The sequence below is a fragment of the Cebus imitator genome, unplaced genomic scaffold (genome assembly GCF_001604975.1).
Source record: "Cebus imitator isolate Cc_AM_T3 unplaced genomic scaffold, Cebus_imitator-1.0 Scaffold19, whole genome shotgun sequence".
NCBI classification, from domain to species: Eukaryota; Metazoa; Chordata; class Mammalia; order Primates; family Cebidae; genus Cebus; species Cebus imitator.
Window position 1 is genome coordinate 5,932,093 of NW_016107334.1, and position 22,575 is coordinate 5,954,667.

Consider the following 22,575-nt stretch of genomic DNA (forward strand, 5'->3'; position numbering starts at 1 on the left):
AGAAGTTCTGGGTCAGGGCAGATATATATGAAGGTTATCTAGCATTTCTGAAAGATTTACCATGTAAAGGAAAGAATGGATTTATTCTCTTTGGAACAAAGATGAAGAACAGAATTTGGCCCCAAAAGTTGTAACTAAAGCCAAAGGTTATATTGCTGGTTAAAATGGCCACTTGATGTTAAACATCTACTTCTTTCCCAGGCCTATTGCCCATTAAGGTTATTAGTAAAATTCTCAAAAGTTTTTCTAACTATGAAAAAGCCTGTATCATCAATGGAAACAGAGGCAGACATAACAGACAGTTTGAGGAATTCCTGTGAGACATGATGACACACGTATGAAAACAGATTAAAGGAGGACGTTGAGAGTCAACTCATGATTCTCTTACCCGAGAGAGTAGCACAGCATCATAATGAGTAAATAGAGAAGCCTGCGGATAATCCCACTAACACTTCTTTGTAGGAGATAGGCCAAGAGAACTAACAGAAGCTTGGGTGGACCCAGGAATCTGCTCAGTGCTGCTGCTATTGTGAGAGGGCCTAGACGGCTACATAGGGAAAGCTGGCAGGATCTGCAGCTGGCAATCTGATGTGATAGATGGCTCCTTCCTGGTGCTATGGGAAGGAGCATCAGAGAGAAAGTTCCTATATCCACATTGCATAGCTGGCACAGAGGGTAGATTTATAGGAAAGGTAGATGTGATTTTCTGTTCCCCATATGCTGTTTTACCAATCTTGAGTTCGTTGGGCTGATATAACAAAATGTCACAAACTAGGTAACTTATAAATAACAAAAGTGTATTTTTCACAGTTCTGGAGGCTGGAAAGTCCAAGATCTAGTCACCAGCAGATTTGGTGACGTGTGAGAATCCTCATCCTGATTTATAGATGACTCTCTTCTCGATCAACCCTCACAAGGCTTCACCCTCATGAACAAATCACTTCCCAAAGCCTCAAACCCCAGCCCCACCCCTACCCCCGGCTCCAGTATCATCACCATGGGCATTAGGATTTCAACACATGAATTTTGGAGAGACACAGCATTCAGACTATAGCATTATCAAGGAAAAACTTCTGGAATTTCCCAGAGTTCTGGCTCTTAGCAGGTTACTCCCAAATTTCTGGATCAGGGAGCAGGTAATACAAAGTAACATTAACCTGCCCACTCATCTACAATCTGAGAGAATAATTCTAGATGAAAGTGGCTGGACATTATGAAATGAAAGGGGAACTCACCCACCAGATTCATGTGAAGTATATGGCTGGTATGAGCTTCTCATTATAACTTACTAAATCAAAAGTACATTTTTCTAAAAATTAGTAAAACATGACCATTGAGAGATTTAGTAAGATATGAGAAGGGAAACAAAGCACTCACAGGGAGTATTAAAATAATATTCTATGAGAAAAGTTATTATAAGAAAAATAACTAACTTTATATAATATACATTTTATACTTCAAAAAAAAAAAAGAAAACATAGAGCTATGATATCAAAGTTATAAAGGAAACAACTGCCCAGAAAGGTAAGCTGGCTAAAAAAAATGGAGCAGATATAAAATGTGAAAAATTATAGGGGGACAAAAAAAGCAATATAAAAACAAAAATTTTCACTAGATCAGTTAAAGTGAAACATGCACCACCAAGAAAAATGATCCTGTGGTGAAATTTTCACTCAGAATGCAGAAGAAAGGTATGAAGAATTGCAATTTTTAAAAGAGGCCATCAGAGATCCAATCCCCTAATAATCGGCATTTATAAAAAAAAAGAGATTGGAAAAATAAAATTAAAACAACCAAATAAAAGTTATACAGAAAAAAATAGAGATAATTATGGAAAAAGCAAAATTTGAAGGATAGAGGAAAGCTCTGAATGGAGTCAAAGGAAACCTGGCATAGAAAGGGACTGATAAAAAGAGACCAGGATCTATATAATTTGGTTAAAACATTAATGTAGAAGAGTAAAGAAAGAATCCTACAAATATTCCAGAAAGAAAATATAAATTAACTATTTTGGCATGTAATCCTCCAAAATCACTTTGTGATCATACTTCTTCTCTACAATTTTAAAAGTCAGAAGACAGTGGCATAGTTTATGAGATTTGAGAATAAGAGAACTGCCACAAGAACCCTAGTTCAAATTGTTATTCCTTTTAGCAGGCAAAACAACCAGTGTATATAAATACATTTAAAAAATTCAAAACCAGAGAATAATTAGAAATATATTTTAAAAACTCAGAAAACTCACCACTTCCTAGGTATCTTATTCCACAACTTTACATTTCATGTCTCAGATCAGTAAAACGCCTAGCAAAACATATTGAACAAACACACAGAAAAAGCCTAAATATGGTTTAAAAGGAAATTGTCTATGTTGTTAATCATTGTTAAATGAAGATTTCTGAGGTAAAACTTTCTAATTCAATTATAATAACTTGGACTAGAGTCACACTTTGTATTTTTAGACGAAGTGATTTCTCAGTTGCTTTAAGGGGTTCATGAATATGCTGAAGGTGATTTGATCTCACAGATAGGATTCAAGGATAATGACTTGGGAGGTCAAGGCCACTCCAGTCTCCCTAAATGTAGTTGACATTTTTTTGCCTAGACCACTATAAAACTACATTAACATTTTTCTTCTATAGCAATGAATATGTTTTGGCGTATATTTGTTTTACTTACTCTCAGTTATTTCTTAAAACTTCTACAAGAATTTAGGCTCCATGAGAGTAAAGTCTATATTCTGTTATTGTTTTGTGTTGTCTTTTCTGTATTCTGACCCCCCATACCCAGCATTTAAATGGATCTAACATCTAGAAATTGCTGAATAAATACTCATTGATTTGCATTCAACTATAAATCTATGGAATATCCAGCAATGTGCTATTTCTAGGAATATAAACTTGAGGAGGAGTGTTACAAAAGATCATGACATAATAGGCAAGAATATAATGTTGTACAAAAGAAAATACTCATTTTAATATAGATAACTGTCTTATTTTACAGAAAAGTTACAGTGTAACATGGGTGCAACTGGACAGTCAGCATGGGATGATAGTGTCCTTGGCTGGAGTTGGATGGAAGGCATCATTGAGGAAGTAAAATTCGAGATAGAACTTAGAAAGTTAGTAAAGTTTCCCTGACAAATATGAAAATAATCTTTTAAGGGAGAGATTTAAAATTTGAAGGCTCTCTGGGGCAAAAAAAAAAAAAAAAAAAAATTCACACTTCTAGCCATACGCTGTAATAAAGGCTACACATACTAGAAAAGGGAGGATAGGTTCAAGGGGCAAGAAGTAGATAAGACTAGTAGCCACCCTAGCATAGGTTAAGGATACTCATGGGCACTCAGCGGAGACTGAGCTCCCTTCCCTTCTTACTCGCTTTCTTTGAAAACAAAAATACTCCTCTCTATCTTCCTCCTACTTACGTTAGCCCAGCTTACTCAGAATCCCATAGGGCGTTCTTCACCCCAGAAGGTTCTGTTTATAATTGATATTTTTAATATTATTTTTAATTTTTATTTTCTTATAGACAGACTCTCACTCTGTTCCTCAGGCTGGAGTACACTGGTGCCATCATAACTCACTACCACTTCCAACCCCTGAGCTCAAACAGTCCTTCCACCTCAGCCTCCCGAGTAGCTAGGACCACAGGCACACCACCACACAGGGCTATAAATGGTTACTTTCTTGATTCTCCATGTTAACTGGCTGAATTACACCTATCTACATAAAGCATTCTTAAATAACCTATGGTGTTTCCCTAGGTACATAGTTACTGTTTTTCCTTTCTTATGTACCTTATATTTAATTAGCATCCAAGCCTTGTTTGTCCCTTCCATCTGAGCTCAGACTATCATGATTTTCCACATAGATATGCTGCCACAACCTCCAGCTCCCAGTGTCCACCTATCTAATTTTTCCTGTATGTTATTGGTGGGTTATCTGCTTTCTAAAACATACTTTAAGACACGATAATTGAATTTGAATTTGCTAGAGACTTTAGACATCTACACCACTGTTTTCTAAATTTTCATCCTTACAAGACAATTACTAGTTGCTGTAAATATTCTGCAGTAAAATGTTTCTCATAACATTTGGGAGCTACCCTCCCCTAGAGCTTCCCTTCAAGATTCATAATGCGTATTAGCACTCTACCCACCAACGTGTGCTTTGCTAAAAAAGCCAGCCGAGGCCAGGTGTGGTGGCTCATGTCTGTGAGCCAGCATTTCAGGAGGCTACGGCAGGCAGGCAGATCGCCTGAAGTCGGGAGTTCAAGAGCAGCCTGACTAACATGGAGAAACCCCATCTTTACTATAAATACAAAATTAACCAGGCATGGTGTGTCACCTGCCTGTAACCCCAGCTACTTGGGAGGCTGAGGCAGGAGAATTGGTTGAACCTGGGAGATGGAGGTTGTAGTGCAGTGAGCCAAGATCATGCCATTGCACTCCAGCTTGGGCAACAAGAGCAAAACTCTGTCTCAAAAAAAAAAAAAAAAAAGCCAGCTGAACTTTGTATAATCCAGGTGACTTTCAAATATGTTAAATCACACTCAGTGGAAGACCATTTGGAAAATATTGCTATGGTCCAATCACCTCATTTTGCAGTTGTTCTCAGATCAAGTGAACCTAGGAAACTCAGTGTAGCTTTTCCTGACTAACACCGTGACAGAATATTGTTGGACCTCTTTTGCTGCCTTCTCATAGCTCTTGGCAGTTGCCTTTCTTTCTTAGTGGATTCTCATTTCCTGTGAGGACAGAGGCCATGCCTCTGTTGTACACTTCTCTCCCATCCAGCATGCAGTAGGTGCTCCATAATGTTGAATGACAGCCTGACCAATGGTTTTCCAGTGAGAGTTTGTGGGCAGGGTCTATGTGATACTCAGCTACTCCTTCAGCTTTGCAGAACTACGAAATAGCTTTCCTCATCCAATTTGGATGCATCTGTTTTAGAATGTGGTGACCTCCTATTGTGGGTGTTATATAGCCAAAGAGAGTCCTCAGCTTAGAGAAGGCTCATGAAATTGTCATGTCAGCTATGGGAAGAGGTAGTTATATCCAGGCTGGGAAGACGCTAGGATTAAATTCCTATGTATTCCTATTTGTTTCTTGAATAAACAAACAAATAAGGACCCTTAGACCACGAGCTCCACCTTACTTGGTAGTGACTCCAGGTAATAGGAAAGAGAAGGCATAATTTTCACTGAGTGTTTTCATTCACCTGTTGAATCATCTGTTAGGCAGTGTTGGTCCCATTGAGTCCCTTGTCTGACGACAAGCAGCTTTCCAAGATTTCATATTGATGTCCACTGATTTTTCCTCCATTTCCTTAAACCCATTACCTTGAGCCTGTTACTCACTTTTTGCACCTGTGGTTCCCTTCACCCCAGTTCTTTTAGCCATGGCAATGATGCTATTTGTGTACAGCAGGAAGATCCCTGCACAAAGAGTCAGAGAATTTGCACATAAGTCTCAGTTCCTCCTTTTAGGAAATCTGTGACAAGGCACCAGCATCTCTGAGCCTTTGCTTCCTTCTGCTAAAATGTTCACAAGTAATGTTTGCCTTACCCACAACATGAAATCTTTGAGGCGACCCGTTAAAGCAATGTGTATTAAAGTACTTTGTTAGCTACACAGCCCTCTGTATATGAAAGTTTCCCCAAATTGTCCCTGAAAACTCTCATCCTGGGAGAAGCTCTGTGAAAGTCTCCAATATGCTTGAGAAACAACACATACTCTATCTCTGTTTAACCTATCCATGATGCTCATGAGGAATTAGAAGTTTGAATGTCTGCAGCAAATCAACCTGTTTGACCCAGAGACTCTCCCCAAGTCATTTCATCAAACATCTCTTTGTTTGCTTAATGTAATAAATATCAACATCTGGCAGACGCTAGGGCTCCACAGAACACGCCTTGAGAAATGTTACCTCTGGCCGATACAAGGTAATCTCATTGACAGTGTGGGCCATGGCACCAAAAAAAAAAAAAAAAAAAAACCCTGTTTTTGTTTTTTGTTTGTTTGAGATGGAATCTTGCTCTGTCACCCAGGCTGGAGTGCAGTGGCGTGATCTCAGCTCACTGCAACCTCCGCTCCCCGGGTTCAAGCAATTCTCCTGCCTCAGCCTCTGAGTAGCTAGGATTACAGGCACCCACCACCATGCCCAGCTAATTTTTTGTATTTTTAGTAGAGGTGGGTTTTATCATATTAGTCAGGCTAGTCTTCAATTCCTGACCTTGTGATTCACTCCCCTCAGCCCCCCAAAGTGTTGGGATTACAGGCGTGAGCCACCACACCTGACCAAAACCCTGTTTTTGTTTTGTTTTAAGGAACAGTTGCTTCTTAATTAATTTGAGTGAGACGCAGTGGGATTGTCAGGTGTACTGGCAAAGGAGATGCTTGGGGAGAGGGAACCTTCTAGCACGTTGGAGAAGGCAGACAGCTGATACTTTATCTTGTCTAAAGGGCCAGCCCTGAAGAACTCAACACATGTCTGCTGGCTCCTTTCCATCCCTTCGACACAGCCCAAGCCCTCATTCCCTCTCCCACAGAAGAGCTTAACAGCCTTCTCACTAGCCTCTATGTCATCTACGTTGCCCTCGGCTGTTATAGGTCATCCTTAAATATTTGACCTTGCCCCTTACTTGATTAAGAATCCTGTGACTCGTCTTCTTTGTTTTTGTTTTTGTTTTATGGAATGAGCCTAAACTCCTTAGCCAAGAACTTATGACCTTTCATGATCTGATTCTAACCTATCATTACAGGAGTGTCACCCCTGGTCCTACCACACCTATACCTCACTACTTTGACAGTCAACTGTTCCTTGAATGTGACAATGGTACCAGGTCTTTGCAAAGGCTGCATCTTCTGCCCAGAATGCAGCCCACCAAATTTCTCTTTTTAGTGCAAAACCTAACATAAATACTCACTCATTTATAACTGCTCCAAGCAGTTAGCTTCTCTCCTTTCCAGGGTTATTATACTTACTACAGTGAATATGGCTGATGTCGTGGACCAGCCCTGGCATTGAGATGAAGAGCACTTTAGAGTTTGTCCTTAGTCTGCTCAGGCTACCATTACAAAACACCAAAGGCTGAGAGGCTTAAATAATAGAAATGCTTTCCTCACAGCTCTGGAGGCTGGAAATCCAACATCAGTCACCAGTGTTGTTGGGTCCTGGTGAGGACCCTCTTCCTGGCCTGCAGATGGCTACCTTTTTGTAGCGTCCTCATATGGTAGGGAAAGAGAGAGAGCTTCCTTGTGCCTCTCCTTATCAGGCTGGGTGTGGTGGCTCACACCTGTAATCCCAGCACTTTGGGGGGCTGAGGTGGGCGGATCACCTGAGATAAGGAGTTCAAGACCAGCCTGTCAACATGGAAAAACCCCTGTATTTTCTCTACTAAAAATACAAAAATTAGCCAGGCATGGTGGTGGGCATCTGTAATTCCAGCTACTCAGGAGACTGAGATAGGAGAATTGCTTAAACCGCAGAGGCGGACATTGCAGTGAGCCAAGATCATGTCATTGCACTCCAGCTTGGATAACAAGAGCAAAACTCTATTTCAAGGGAAAAAAAAAAAACATCAAATCAGAAAGGCTTCACACTCTTGTAGCCCTAATGGCCTTCCAAAAAGTTCTAGCTCCAAATCGCATCACAGTGGAAGTTAGGGCTTCAACATATGAATTTTTAGGGGATGGGAGGCATGAACATCCAGTCCATAACAGAGTTATTGATGTTTGTATGCCAGTATGCAGCACAAAGTGCAGTGGCTGACACATAGCAGGCACCTGGTAACTTACCATGGATAAACACACGGACAACCAAATGCAACATAATTCTAGTGAAGAAGGTGAAGTAACAGAATCACACAAAGGAGAGGTAAATGTCTCTATCTGCCCAGCAGGCAATAGCAAGGAGTATTAAATTGGCAAAGAAATCCATTTAAGAGGTCTGGAGCAGAAAGAGATTCGAATACCAAGTGCTGGGGAACCTGAAAGTGAGCAGAAATATGTCTCTCCTGGATGTCAGAAGCAATGACTCAAAATGGCTTTATTGGACATCATGGATTTATCTATCAGTACAATGAGGCTTACATACTATGTTGGCTTTATATACTTTTAGAATACAGTACAAATATTTTTGGCTTTCTGTCTCTTAAAAGGAAACAAAATGATTTTAGGCAGTGAGCAAGTGTCTTCAAAGAAAGACATTTTCTGCCATTCCAGTTTCAGGCTTTACATTTACTAAGTCTACCTAATAGATTAATTCTTTTGAAATAATTATTTAGACTTGACAAATTCAAGAGAAACAGAAAATAAATTCCTTTAAAATCATTGGAAAAAATATGTCTCCATAGGGCACTAGGGAATGTGAGTGAAATGTCATTCATTTAATACATATTAGTTGAGTGTTTAAAATATGACACTCTCCTAGATACAAGGCACTGGGCACAGGGCTATGAGCAGAGTCTGCTGCAGAATAAGCTGTTTGTCTCTCAGTAACTCCAGAGATGGTCCTTACCAATAAAAGAGGCTGGCGTCCATTTGTTACCTCCTTAAATGTCTGAAGGAGCTGTTGATTGCAGGCTGCTTTGCTCAGGAAACCACCATATTTGCAAACACAAATGCATATTTACACTCTGATGAATAATGAAGGTTATGTATTGCATGTGCTTGAAATAATAGTTGATTTTAGGTGTCATTCATAAAACCCGCATCAAAAAGTGTGTTATAGTCTGACGTTTTCATTGCAGTTCAAGTAAAGTAGTCCTTGGAAATTGTCTTGCTACCAAATTGCAGTCATCAAGGCAGGGGTTCAGACTGGGAGAATCACGTTATAGTATTGCGAACTTCTGGATAATATATAATGTAATGAGTTTAATTGAATCATTTAGTTGGTTTTTTGCCCAGAAAAGTGAGAATTTAAATGCTGATACAGCTTCAGCTTCCAGTGACACCAGTCAGCACTCCTTAGATTGGATGTAAATAATCCTATTTGCGGATATGCAATATGGTAAAGGGATGGTTGTCTGTAAACTTGCTAGCAAAGGTAATTAAATAATTCCATCATGTCTTAATACGTATGAAAAAAATCATTGGTCTCAAAGATTTGAAATGCATTTTCTTTCTAACTACTACAAGAAGAAACACTGAAATTTTAGCAACCATTATCTTACTTTGGAACTGCAGAAGACAGATAGAGAACATACCACATACACACACACATTAGCATGCACACACACATACACTCACACACACACACACACACATACACACATACACAGACTAAAAGCTCAGAAGTTACCATAGCAACAGTAGCATCTGCTCCTGACCCGTGTTTGGGGAAGTTTACAGAAATACAGTCCAATCTGATTGGGCTGTGTGCTTCTTCTTTCCTAGGATTAGAGATTCGAATTTGGTTCAAATTATACACTTTAATAAAGTTCATCTTGATTTAAATTCTGAACATCTCAAGTCCTGTTTCCTGATAATGCTATGCCTTATCATAGCATTCACAGGAAAATAAGTCAGCTATGGGGTTACTTAGAACATTGTAATGGAGTCACACACAACCAGAATGAAATGCATCTCTAAACAAGATGTTTGGTTAGCTTGTGGAAAATAAGAGTTCTTGATATGGTCACAGTGGGCCCTGTTCATGTGGCTAAACAGGAAATCAATTTACAGACAAAAAAATTCTCATGGAAAGAAAAGAGAAATTTCCTCTGGAAGTTCACCTCTCTGCTATCATACAGGATGGTAATATTAAGCATTGTGTTTTGGCATCACAGCAGACCCTCACTCTTGATTCTTTACCTTCTTTTTGATTATTCCCTCTCAGTCTGTTTTTCCCTTCCTCATCTTCTCAATGTTTGTACATTGGTGTTCAAAGGAGCACCATCTGGCCCCTTTCTCTTCTGATTGAATATTCTTTTTCCCAAGTGAGATTAGTCACTGTACAACTTACAATTCCCTGCCATCCATCTCACCCAAGACCTTATCTTTAGCCAAGACTTTATCATCTCTAGACCATTCTCCAAAACCCCACACTGTTTTGAAGTTGATTACCTCCACCCACTGTCTTCTCAACACCTAAAACTCCCCATTATTCTCCTCAGATGGGCTTCTCTATCTCTGTTAGTTGCTCCTCATTCATTTCTGCACTTCAACTTCAATCTTTGAAGTTATATGAAACTTTTCCTTAACCGCCAGGTTTTCCTTACATTGCTATAGAAATTTGTATTTGTTCTACTTCACTAACATGTCCAGAATTTAGAGGCTTTTCATTGTCCCCTGACACTGCCTTTAATCTATCCTTTGTCACCCCTGAGGCTATTTTGAATGATTTCTTAGCTGGACAACCTGTCCCCTCTGCTATGCAGTTCCCAAGTTGTATCATGGTTAGTCCTTCAGGAGTTCCCTTTACCGGCACCGTGGGGGCTTTCGCCTTGGTCTGACGTCCACTCACCCCCTCACTTAGCTCTCCACTAATCTCGAACATGGGATCTCCCTATCCTTCCTTTCCCCATGTCTTGCAGCAAGGATCATGACCTAGACTGTCTTCTGGGTGCTTCAGCTGCTAGAGAGTCTTTGGGACTGTGATAAACTAGAGAATGTGTACCATCTGAAGAAACTAAATATCATTTTAAATACATTGTGTTAGGCAATTAGAACTCTTCTCTGGCTGGATGCAGCCTTTGGGAAGCCATTGCAACCTCTGTGTGTACTCTGACCACACTCAAATATTCTGTGAATAAACAAAGCTCTTGCAAGGCTCTGAGCTTTTTCACATGCAGTTTCTTCAAGTGTCTTTGCTGGATATCTGTAAAGGTACAATCTCCCTCCTGTGGAAGACTATTCCTGTCACCTTGTCCTCTAGATAAATTCATCAATATAGGGGACCATCCAAACTCTTCCCTACCCAAAGCCTCTGTCACTCTGGGCCCCTGACTGTGCCACAGTAGAGATTAGCAAGGTGGTTATAGTAGTGTTTTGTTTCTTTATGAACTTGTAAATAATAACAAAAAAGTTTAATATTTGTATGGAACTTGGCAGCTTCCTAAGCACTTTCACGCTTTTGATATGTCTGGAAAGGGGGAGAACTTTAAAAGGCATGAGGAAAGCAATAGGGAGGGGAAAAAACTTATTTGCAAGCGTGGGCAGATCACTGTGTTATTAGCAGGAGTTTTCAAAAAAACAAAACAGAAACTGAATCATCAGTCTCTGTTTTGGAGGCTTCTAGAATTGCTTCCAACTTTCATACATGTGAATGATTACCCAAAATACACTTTATAGATTGATTACAGGTACAATGTGCCCTCCATTTGGTTTTTCAAAAAGCACATACCAAGTTTTCTTTAATTATAGCTATATCATGTTTCTATGAAGGCTTCATATTTGAATTTATGGAATTGTTATATTGAAACAGAATTGTGCTACACCTTTAAACCTCAAGTGGCTACTAATATTTTATTAAATACAGCTGCCACTAGGCAATAAAAATCTCCAAGGGGCAAAAAAAAAAAAAAGGAGTACGGTGTTTTTCATATCTGCTTTCTTCTTGCAGAAGCCATATGCTAGTAATACATATATGCTGTCTGGTATTCAATATATACTCCAGCTTTGTATATAGTTAGCCTAGAGCATTACGTACCACCTGCATAATTTCAAAACACTGAACACTAGATGTCACAAAACAAAAACCCTGTGCTGTGCTCTCAAGCGCAAATGCATTTACAGTTGGTTAATGAGATATACAGAAAGCTGCTGCAGAGCCAAAGAAGTTAATTTCATTATACAAGTTTAGGAAATAATGGTGAACTTTTGAGGACAGATATTCTGCAGCCATAATTAGCTTTAAGATAAATCCATTTGGTATGCATTTGGTTTTTCATTAGGACATGCATTTTCACTCCCATGTGCAATGTTTGAAAGGTTTACATTACATAAAATTAGAGCTGTATAAACTGTGTGCTTCATCTCTTTCTCTAATGTGATCGGGCTTTCCTTGAACACAGTAGCCTGAGTGATAGCTCCCATTGTATGCAATGCACGTCAATAAATACCGAACATGAATGTGAATCAATATTATGTTAGTATTGGGATTAAGCAAGCTATTTTCTCCTCCTTTTTTTTTTTCTTCTGGAGAGATGAATATGAGTAAATAAAATGAGTATTTGTCTGAAACTGTGTTGGGGGATTAGGCTTTGTGTTTTCCTTTTGAAGAGCAGCATGGCCACTGGCAAGCCTTTGCTGGCTACCTGGGCCGAGCACAGAGAACAAGATGCTCACCCTTGTGGCAGCGAGGCCTGCTGCTTTGAAGGACGCGGGGAGGCAGACCTCCTCTCACCCAGAAAAGCCAGGTGCAGTTTCTGCAGCGGGGAAAGGTTATGCTTCATATGACTTCGTTTTCTCTCTGCAAATTAAGGGACAATTTATGAGCGTCTAGACAGGAATTAATCGGAATAATATTGGCTGCTTTTGACCCGAGAGTGCTATTACAATAAAGTATACACAACACAAATATAGGACAAAATCATTTATATAGCCTATTATCATGCCAGCATCCAGAGGCACCTTACAATAATAAAATGATTTACAAAAGAAAACACTAACGAAAACATATCTTTGATGATAAATGGCTTTGAAAAGCAAACTTAATCTGTTCCTGAAATTATAGTGAAGAGAGAGAGTCTCTGTAAGTGCTTATGAGATAAGGAGATTTTAAATGATGATAAAATAATAAAACAGACGGCTGGTGGAGAACCACAGATCTAAGACAGAAGTAGTTTCTACGATTTATATGAAGTGAATATGTGAGACTCTTCCAAAATCCCTGTAAGTACTAAACCTGGAGAATATATGTTCAAATCTAAATGCCTGTCAAATGGAAACAGAAATCATATACATAAAACAAAAAGCAAGAAAATGCTAGCTTTCTCTATTAAAAAAATATGAAATTTAGAACAATTTAAAAGTGGCCATTTCTATACAAATAAAACTTATTATTTTTCAAAAATTTTTTAAAATAGTGTTTGTAAATTTGCTGGTTGAGGGTAGGAAATATTTACAGAAGTAATTCTTAAGACAAAAATTTAAACCATCCAATTTATGACACGTCATCTGATATCATTGACTATTTTCTGAGTTTAGGTAGTTTATGGAATAAAAATAAACATCTTTTCTGTAACCTTTTATTTGGTTGAATATATATATGTTTTTACTCAGTATGAAAAAAATGCAATGTTGTTGTACATTTTATTATTTTAAAATAACTTTTCTCAATTATCAATTGTTTAATTAACACAAATTCATTGCACAAAACTTTTAAAATACATTAAAGTATCAAGGGGAAAACAAAAATCACACATAATCTCTATTTCCAGAAATAACCACAGTTAATGTCTTGGTGTATCTTTCCCAAAATGGTAATTTTTTTCAGATTAACTTGAAATTGATGCTAGCCACATTTTAAACTGGAAAAATGAGCTATTTCTATAAAAAATCCACCATATTAAGTAGATGTAAGAATTATGACCACAAATGGGCCAATATAATTCTCCCCAATATTTTATCTACCTTGATAATTATTGTATAACTATTTTAACTGAATTATCATAGTTTTAGTGTTGCAATTTAGAACAGAAAAACAAAGCTATCTTTTAAAAATTGAATGCCAATATTATTTATATTAACAAAAAACTGTAACTCTTAACTTTAAGCAGTAAAATATTTAGCCTTCTACTCTCTTTTTTGCTGTAGTAATAAATAAACTAATAAATTTAATCTGTTATCGACACAAATATATATACATACATATATACAGGTACATATTACAGGGATCACACATAATTTGGCTTCTTCCTATTTCCTTTCCTTATGGTAAGAGCAGAAATGTTTCTACTTTCTCGAAAAAGACAAAACAGGACTGAAGACGGGGGTTACATTGCTGTCTTTGTTCCGGTGGTCCAGCTCTTAATGGGTTTAATCAGCTCCAGAGCATGACATAAATGCAGGGCTCCCTGGCTCATGCCACTGAGAGCTAGCTCTCTGTCCTGGGTAGTAACACCCTTGGCTTTATTTAGATGTGGATTATTTCAAACAGTTCAATTGTGAATTGCTGTTCTAGCAAGAGAAATATCCAGGACAAAATGTTCACAAAGAAAATACAATGCAAATGTAATGTGAATACTGTCAGATAAAGGGCTCTTAATTTGAACTTTTATCCATCCTTTATTGTTTCCTTGCCCCTTAATTTTGTGACTCCATCCTTCAAGATTGGAGAAAATCTCATCTCTCCACCCTCAACACAATTTTCCCTCTATCTCAACTCCTGGACTCTGTGGCTGCCAAATGAATTCCATAGGCCCTCAAAATCATCTTGTTCTTTCTTTTCTTGTCCCATAGAGCCACAGACACAACTTTAAGGGTAATTTCATCTCATAATATATATTTTTGTTTATTTATTTCTTTACTTATTTTGTTATTTCATTTCTCCTGATGATGGTGATTTCCATTTTAAGAAAAATAAATACAAAATTTGGATCAGCATTGAAGGTTGTGTTGGACAAACAGACATATTCACTCTCATCGTCTAAACCTTGATCTGGCCTTTTGAGGACTTTAGGACTAGAAAGAAAACCTCTCATTTGCTGATTCTGCCAGTAATGTCAACAGTTGTTGCACTTGAAGGAATTTCTAGCACTTTTTAATGACTTGGAAAAAAAGTCATTTGTTCCTTCTTCCTGCAAACATGGCTAACCTTTCTTAAGTTTATGATTATTTACATTTTCTTGTTACAGTATCCTTCCCCTCCCCCAATACAAGTAAAAATTACAGGAAGGGGCAGGTCTGGTGGCTCACGCCTATAATCCCGACACTTTTGGAAGCCTGGACAGTAGGATAGCTTGAAACCAGGAGTCAGAGACCAGCCTGGTAAACATAGAGATACTCCCATCTCTATAAAACATAGTAATTAAAGAAATTAGTTGGATGTGGTGGTGCACGCTGGTCATCCTAGCTACTCCAGAGTCTTAGGTGGAAGGATTGCTTGCATCCAGGGGTTTGAGGCTGCAGTGAGCTAAGATCACACCGCTGCACTCTAGCCTGAGTGACACAGTGAGGCCCTGTCTCCAAAAACAAGGAAAGAAAAGAAATATACCAGTTTTACACCAGTTTTATACTCCTTTACCCAAAAAGGAGACAGTTCTAGTTAAAAGCTCTTGGAGGCCGGGTGTGGTGGCTCATGCCTGTAATCCCAGTACTTTGGGAGGGTGAAGTGGGTGGATCACCAGGTCAGGAGTTCAAGACCAGCCTGGCCAAGATGGTGAAACCTCGGCTCTACTAAAAATACAAAATGTAGCCAGGTGTGGTGGCAGTTGCCTGTAATCCCAACTACTCATGAGGCTGAGGCAAAGAATTACTTGAACCTGGGAGGCAGAGGTTGCAGTGAGCTAAAATCGTGCCACTGCACTCCAGCCTGAGCAACAGAGACTCCATCTAAAAAAAAAAAAAAAAGCTCTTGTAACTGAACTCCAGTGTGAACCCTTAATACATCAAAACTAAAAAAAAAGTGTCTTCTTCTACTATTTCTGGCTATGAACAATAAATTTTGAAAACATATAAGTAACTATGCTTCCTATTAGATGGGATAATTTAATTGAAAGAATTCTGTCTGCTTATTGGTTTGTTCTAATGAACTATTAGATTATTAGGGTTTTATGTAGTATTTTTCCCCCTCACTAACTTTTGTATTCCTCAGCTCATCCTAATATGGGTACTCATTTCCTAATATGGGTTCTTTCCTGAAGGAGAGAGGCTGCCCTGCTCACATGCAGGTGCTGTTGAGTCACTATACACATGCCTGGGGTATATTCTAAACAGGCTCTCAAAAGAACAGGTAGTTGAAGAGAAGAGCCCAGAGCTCACAGCAGTGACTCTTCAGAGGCAGCATTGCATGCTGGTTAATTGGCTGAGCCCTAGAGTCAGATGGCAACCCTATGCCACTGAGTGGAGTGCACCAGCTATGTGAGCTTGGGCACAAGGTTTAATGATGCTTTAATCTATAAAATGGGAACAATATATAGTAGCATCTATTATTAAGATGTCTGCCTGTATTCAAAGAACTACAGATTGTGCCCTTAGTTTGGTGCTCAGCAGATTCTAGTACATATTAGTAATGGCACCTCAAGTCCATACTGGTTTAATTCTTTTTAAGTCATGTTCACACATTTCTTACACAGGCTTTTTCATCATTTGGAAAAACTGACTTTTTCAAGGAAAAAAAAAAAAAGACCGGGCTCAGTGGCTTATGCCTATAATCCCAGCACTTTGGGAAGCTGAGGCAGGCAGATCACCTGAGGTCAAGAGTTTGAAAATAGGCTGGCCAAAATGGTGAAACCCCCATCTCTACTAAAAATACAAAAAAATTAGCCAGGCGTGGTGGGGCATGCCTGTAGTCCCAGCTACTCAAGAAGCTGAGGCAATTGAATCACTTGAACCCAGGAGGCAGAGGTGGTAGTGAGCTGAGATCACGATTAGTACTCCAGCCTGGACAACAAGAGGGAAACTCCAAATAAAAACAAAACAAAACAAAACCCTCTGGAATTATTGTCAGAACTACATGAATTGGAATCCCAAGTGTGCCCTTGAGTGAATACGATGTGACCTTGAGCCCAGGAACTTAGCTGTTTGAGACCAGGAGTTGGAGACTAGACTGGTCATCGTAGCCACACCCCATCTCTACAAAAAATAACAAAAATTAGCAGGGTGGCATACACTTGTAGTCCTAGCTACTTGGAAGGCTGATTGCGGAGGATTGCTTGAGCTACGTTTTCTTGAATCTACATTTTCTGATTTGTAGTAAAGCCTAATGCCTCCCTCTTCAGGATTTTGAAAATTAAATGAGATGATATATGAAAAGCTCCTGGTAATTAACAAATGTTGACTTGAATTGAAATCTGCTTCATGTTTGTCTGTATATAAAGTTGAAAGCTGTACTGGCTGTTTACATGCACACTTTTTTCAGACTTATGTTTCATTAGCCTAGAAAATCAATTAAACATTATATCCTCCAATTATCTCTAAACCATTTTTATACATATTGCTAATTACACGGCCAACATGCAATATTCACTTCCTCTCCTGATCACCTTTTCCAGTAATATGCCCACAGTAAGTAGGATGTTGACAAGTTAACCTGACTCTATCACAACAATCTTGGTGATTTCTTTAATGTCAGTTGCAGCCAGAGGTGGGCAAGTATTAATATACAAGGGAAAACTCTCTTATGGTTCTCCTGGAAAAGATTTTGCCCACAAATAAAAGAAAAAGAAACTCTTTGTACGTGGCTTTCACATTCTGCCTTGAATGCATTTAGAAAATGTTGAGCTTCCTGGATCATGGCAGCCACATTGTAAGCAAGAGGCAGTACTGAGAAAGGTGGAACAAAGCATTGGAAAGTCCTTAATGACATCACAGAACCACTGCACTAACAATGGAACCATTTCTCTAGACTTTCTGGATGGAAAGGTTTATTAATTATCTTCATTGTTTAAGTCACTATGAACCAGATATTCTGTTACTTTCAGCTGGTGGGACTATACATCTCTAAGACTCCTATTTGCTTAATCTAGCTCCCTGACTTCTTATTCCTGCTGGATAAATGATGTCACAGTCATAAATATAGACAAAGATATGGCTATGGATAAAAATATAGATATAGATATACATATCTACTGTGTATATATTTGCACAGAGATTCTGCACAGCCAGCAAAAGAAAATAAAAGGAATTAAGATATAGGAGGATGTTTCCAGGGCCAGGTGAGAGACTACGTTTATATAAATATTCCTTCAGCTTCCTAGGTGAGTAGGAATAATATTAATAATAATAATAATGAAGCTACCAGTTATTGCACTTTCTCTCTTGCCATATTTGGTACTAAGCATTAACTGGATTATTTCACTTAATCCTCAAATTAGTCCTCAGAGGTAGACATTTTTATCCCCATTTTACAGATGAAAACCCCAAGCTTTAAAAAATAAAAGCTGTCCAGCTTATCCTACTAAATTCATATACAATTTCACCCTCTAACCTTCATCTTAGCCTCACAAATCCTTTCCCATCCTGCAGGTCTGAACTAAAACTCACTTTCTTGGAAAAGCCTTTCATGACCCCAGGCTAGGTTAGATTACCAGAGATAAACACACTGTTAGCATCATGTACATCTTCCTCACAGTCTTTCACACATTTACAATCATTTAATTGCCTGTAGTTATTACCTTCTTTTCTCCCATTTATGTTTCTTGGGAAGATTGTCTATCTATGTCATCCTGTTCATTATGGTAGACATGGGTTTTGACCCTTTGCTTAACTTATGAAACGAGTTGTTTGCGATATTTTTGTGTCCTTGGTACTGTTTAGAATTCTAGAACTTTTCACAGCACTTAAACAGGAAAATAAAAGATTCAAAGACTCTTGAGAATGTCTTATCACATCCATAAAGCATTCAGCATCATCCCCGTAGTTGCTTGTGTAGCCTTCCATGCTGGGTGCCTTAGCTGCTCCAGGAAGCCCCCATTGCTCCACTTATGGATTCAGCAAGCAAAGTTCCACCATCAACCTGACACATGAGTCTAAACGTAAAGCAATTGAGCCCAGTGCCCCTTGAACCACATGAACCATTCATCTCAACAGTCCACCCTGTAGACATCACTGTAACAGTATTGTGATTAAGGCTGCTAATTGCAATCCAGGCACTAGTCTTTTGTTTTTCTTTTTAGTAATATAACCCTACCTCTATCCCCCAAGCTTTAGCTAGTAAGTGGCCACTCAAAAGAAAACTGTGTTTCTCAGATTTACCTGCATTTTCTTTTACCCTTGTGCACCTTCTTGCCAATGCAGTGTAAGCAAAATATGATGTTTGTACTTCCCTCTTTACTTCTTTGTCCTCCATGACTTTGATTTCTTCCTTCCTGTGAAGCATGTATAACACAAGCCTGAACTTTGTGGGCCAGGTTTGTGGGCCGTGTATCCAAGAAAGCTCAAATTTAGGGGATTGTTGAGTTGCAAGAATTCATTAAGGGAAGCAACCAGGGTTCTACAACAGCTTGTAGCAGAGTAGACTACCACCCCAGGCCTCCCACATACCTTGTACTATTCCATGACTGATACTAACTTGTATCTTGTCATTGTGTTTTTGGTTTCTTTTTATTAGCAATGATTAGACCACACACCAACAAATGCAGATACATATAGGCGGTTATAAAAAAGAGAAACTTTACAAATCAAAAAAGCCTGATGGAACTTCCTAATTTACAGTGTATCAGTGTGCCATGACATGGCCCAGGGGTCTGGAGCCAATAATCTACATTACCTGATGTGGTAGATTACGTTGATCTTATCAGCTATCCCTTGGAACTGTAACCCTCCAGTGACATGCCACAGCTGTTCCTAACCCTCTAAGGTAACTGGATGAGAAAGCTAAACACTTGAGCAAAGAGAGAGTTGGGGCACTCTGACTGGCATTGGGCTGTCTAAATGTTCATTTTGTCTTGTGTCTGGACTTTCAGATAGATTCTGACAATTCCTGGGGAAAAGTGGCAGTGTTCACTGAGAAAATAGTAAAATAAATCTGTTGTAGAGTAGCAAAGAGACAAGGTCCCTGATTGTTCTGCCCAATAGTAAAGGTTGTATGTTGCTTAGTATTTTTCTTTGCCACAGTGGTGGTGGCCACAAGGGAGACAAGGTGCATGAAGATGACATTAATGAAGGGAATGATCTCATGAGACCATGACTAGCCTTAGATTCAGCCATGTCCTTAGCAGAGACCAGGAACAAATAGAAAGTGGCAGAGCAAAGTAGAGAATATAGAGAACAAATGTGGCCCCTGGAAATGAAAGAGGGATGAGCAGAACTAACCTGTACTAAAAGAAGGTTCTTTTAGTACAATCATCATGGTTAAGGATTCTGAACCTGGCTAAGCCTCTGCCTGAATCAGGGAAGTGCTTGAATTAGGGGTGAGAAGCCCAGCCATGTTGCTTGTAAGAGTCTTTCATTGACATTTTTATTGTTACCTTCACCCATTTGATTATATTTCATGCTGAATGGTATGAGCTGAGAAACCTGGACCACATTTCTGCAATATAAATATCTACATGCAAAGCAAGTCTTCTTTATTTATCATAGAGGTCTGCCTGGGAATCATAATAAACAATTATATAGTTTGCAGTAGGGGTAGGCTCAAGACCACCCCCCTCCAGCAATGAAGAAAAACACTCTGGGGTCAGGCCAGGCTCCTCTGGGGATCTTTTTCAGAGAATAAATAACTAGACAGATATATTTTAGTCTCAAAGTATATTTCAGAATTACATGATGGTCCAAGTCAATTTTTAGGGATCTCAAGTTGATATAAATATACTGTGATGTTTGTGCTCTCAACCTAGCATATGCAGAACATCAAGAGCTGGCTGTTTACCAAAGAAATAATTCAAATTGATGGACAAAAAATCGGGAAAAATGTCTTAGAATATGCAAAGCTATTAACCAAATATGAGTGTGAAGCAAATAAAAGTCAATAAGTCTAAGGAATTTGGAGAGATAGGAATAGCTAGTCACAATGTTCTTTCAAGAGGCAAACTGAGTGAGGAACACACATACAATAGTTATTTTTAAAGTATGGAAAACAGTGTTATGCCCACTTGTGTTCCTTTACTTGTAGTTTTATGTATATGTTACCTTTATGTAAGTATCTTGTAAGCTCTTTGGAGACGCAGACATGACTTATGCATCTTTCACAGTTCATGGCCACCAGTAAGTGAAGTGAGATGGACACTTAGAGAAATGTGTGGGGCAGAAATGTGTCTATTAGTCACACAGGAGAGTGAAATGAGACTGAAGGGCAAGGGATGGTGGTCAATCATGAGAGACTCAAGGCACCTTTTTTTAATCATTTTCTCAGTTTGTAATCCAAGAATAGAAGGTTGAGCATGCCAGAATACCGAATGCATTGTTTGTGTTCACTGTTCCTTAAATACTTGCCAACGGAAGTATTTAATAATTATATAGGTATATTTTTCATGGAAATATGAAAAATGTACTTGGTTATCAAGAACAGAGTAAGGATATATATAGTTGGTTACATATCAAGGGCTCAATAACTAGTAATAAAGATAACCTACAGCCTTGGAATAGAGTGGGTCTATCATCTGCCAGAGAACATTTACACAGTGTTCACAAGTTATCTCTTTTGTTTTCACAATTATGCTGGGAGATAAAAGCTGTATTAACCCCTGTCACAGATGAAGAAATGAATACAGAGAGACTTGCTCAATGTCACATGGGTCATTAAGGGTCTGGCTGGAATTCAAACCATGTCCAGTTCCAGAGTCTGGAACAGGAATCTACATACAGTAGTATCTGCCTGGACTCTCAGCAGTCTTCTGAAATGTTAGCAGGCTTCAAACACAAATGATGAATAAATAGTTTAAATTTGACAAAAGGCTAATATTCCAATAACATTCAACAACACTTCAAACAGTTTATTTATTTAAAATTTTTTTAAATCTTATTTTCTCGTCTGAAAACAGAAGCCCATGCCATCTTTTAAAATTTATCATGAGATGACTATAAATTCTGATTTCACATAAGCTGAAATGTTGAATCTTTGAAAGAAATCCAGAAGTTTAGACTAACTTCCACGGTTTATAACAGCAAAAGGGAAGTTGAACTGTGGTTTAGTCATCCAGTTAATCTTAACTCGAAGGTGTAAAGAAAACACATCATTCAAACTCATAATGCATGAATTAACGTCTCTCTGTCACCAACCTCTTTTTTCCCTACTCATTGGGTCAAGGGCCCCACGGCCTCTCCTTTCCTCTCGGGGTAACATTGAAAAACACTCTTTTTAAAAGAGTGTTTAAAAGCAGCTCCTGAGCTGCTAGTACCTGTATTTTGTCTCAATCAAAATACTGTTTGTTCAGAAAACAAACAGAAAACAAATTTATGTTTGTTCAGAAAATATTTCTTTAAGAAGTTGAGAATAATTTTGGTGCTCACCAATTGAAAATATAGACTTGGTCAGGAGAAAATTGACCATGGAAATTGGGTGGACCACTTTCAAGCTACTCATGCAGTATGGCTAAGAACAGATGTTAGATTCTCTTGGCCACTTGGTTCTCCTGGCTCTGTGCACCCTACCGACCCGACTCATGTCTGGACACTCCCCTTATATCACCAACCCTCTCCTGTGCTAGGCCCCTCTAGAGACCACTATCCCCAAGTGTAGTTTGGATACGAAGCACACAGTAGACATCCTCTAGAGACATATCTTAACGCAACAAGAACAGAAGGAGGGAAAAAAGAGAGAGAACACAGGAATCTTGGCTACTGAGAGTTTGAGATTGAAAAAGAGAAGAATGGATGAAAACCAAAAGAGTGAAAGCAACCTCTGTCTCCTGGTTTTCCCTCCAGGGAGAAACACATACCCCTATGGCCTCTATGAGTCTCTGTAAAACCCAACAAGAGTCTCCCATGGGTAGGTTTTCTCCATGTGACTTCCTCTCTAGGTATTTTTA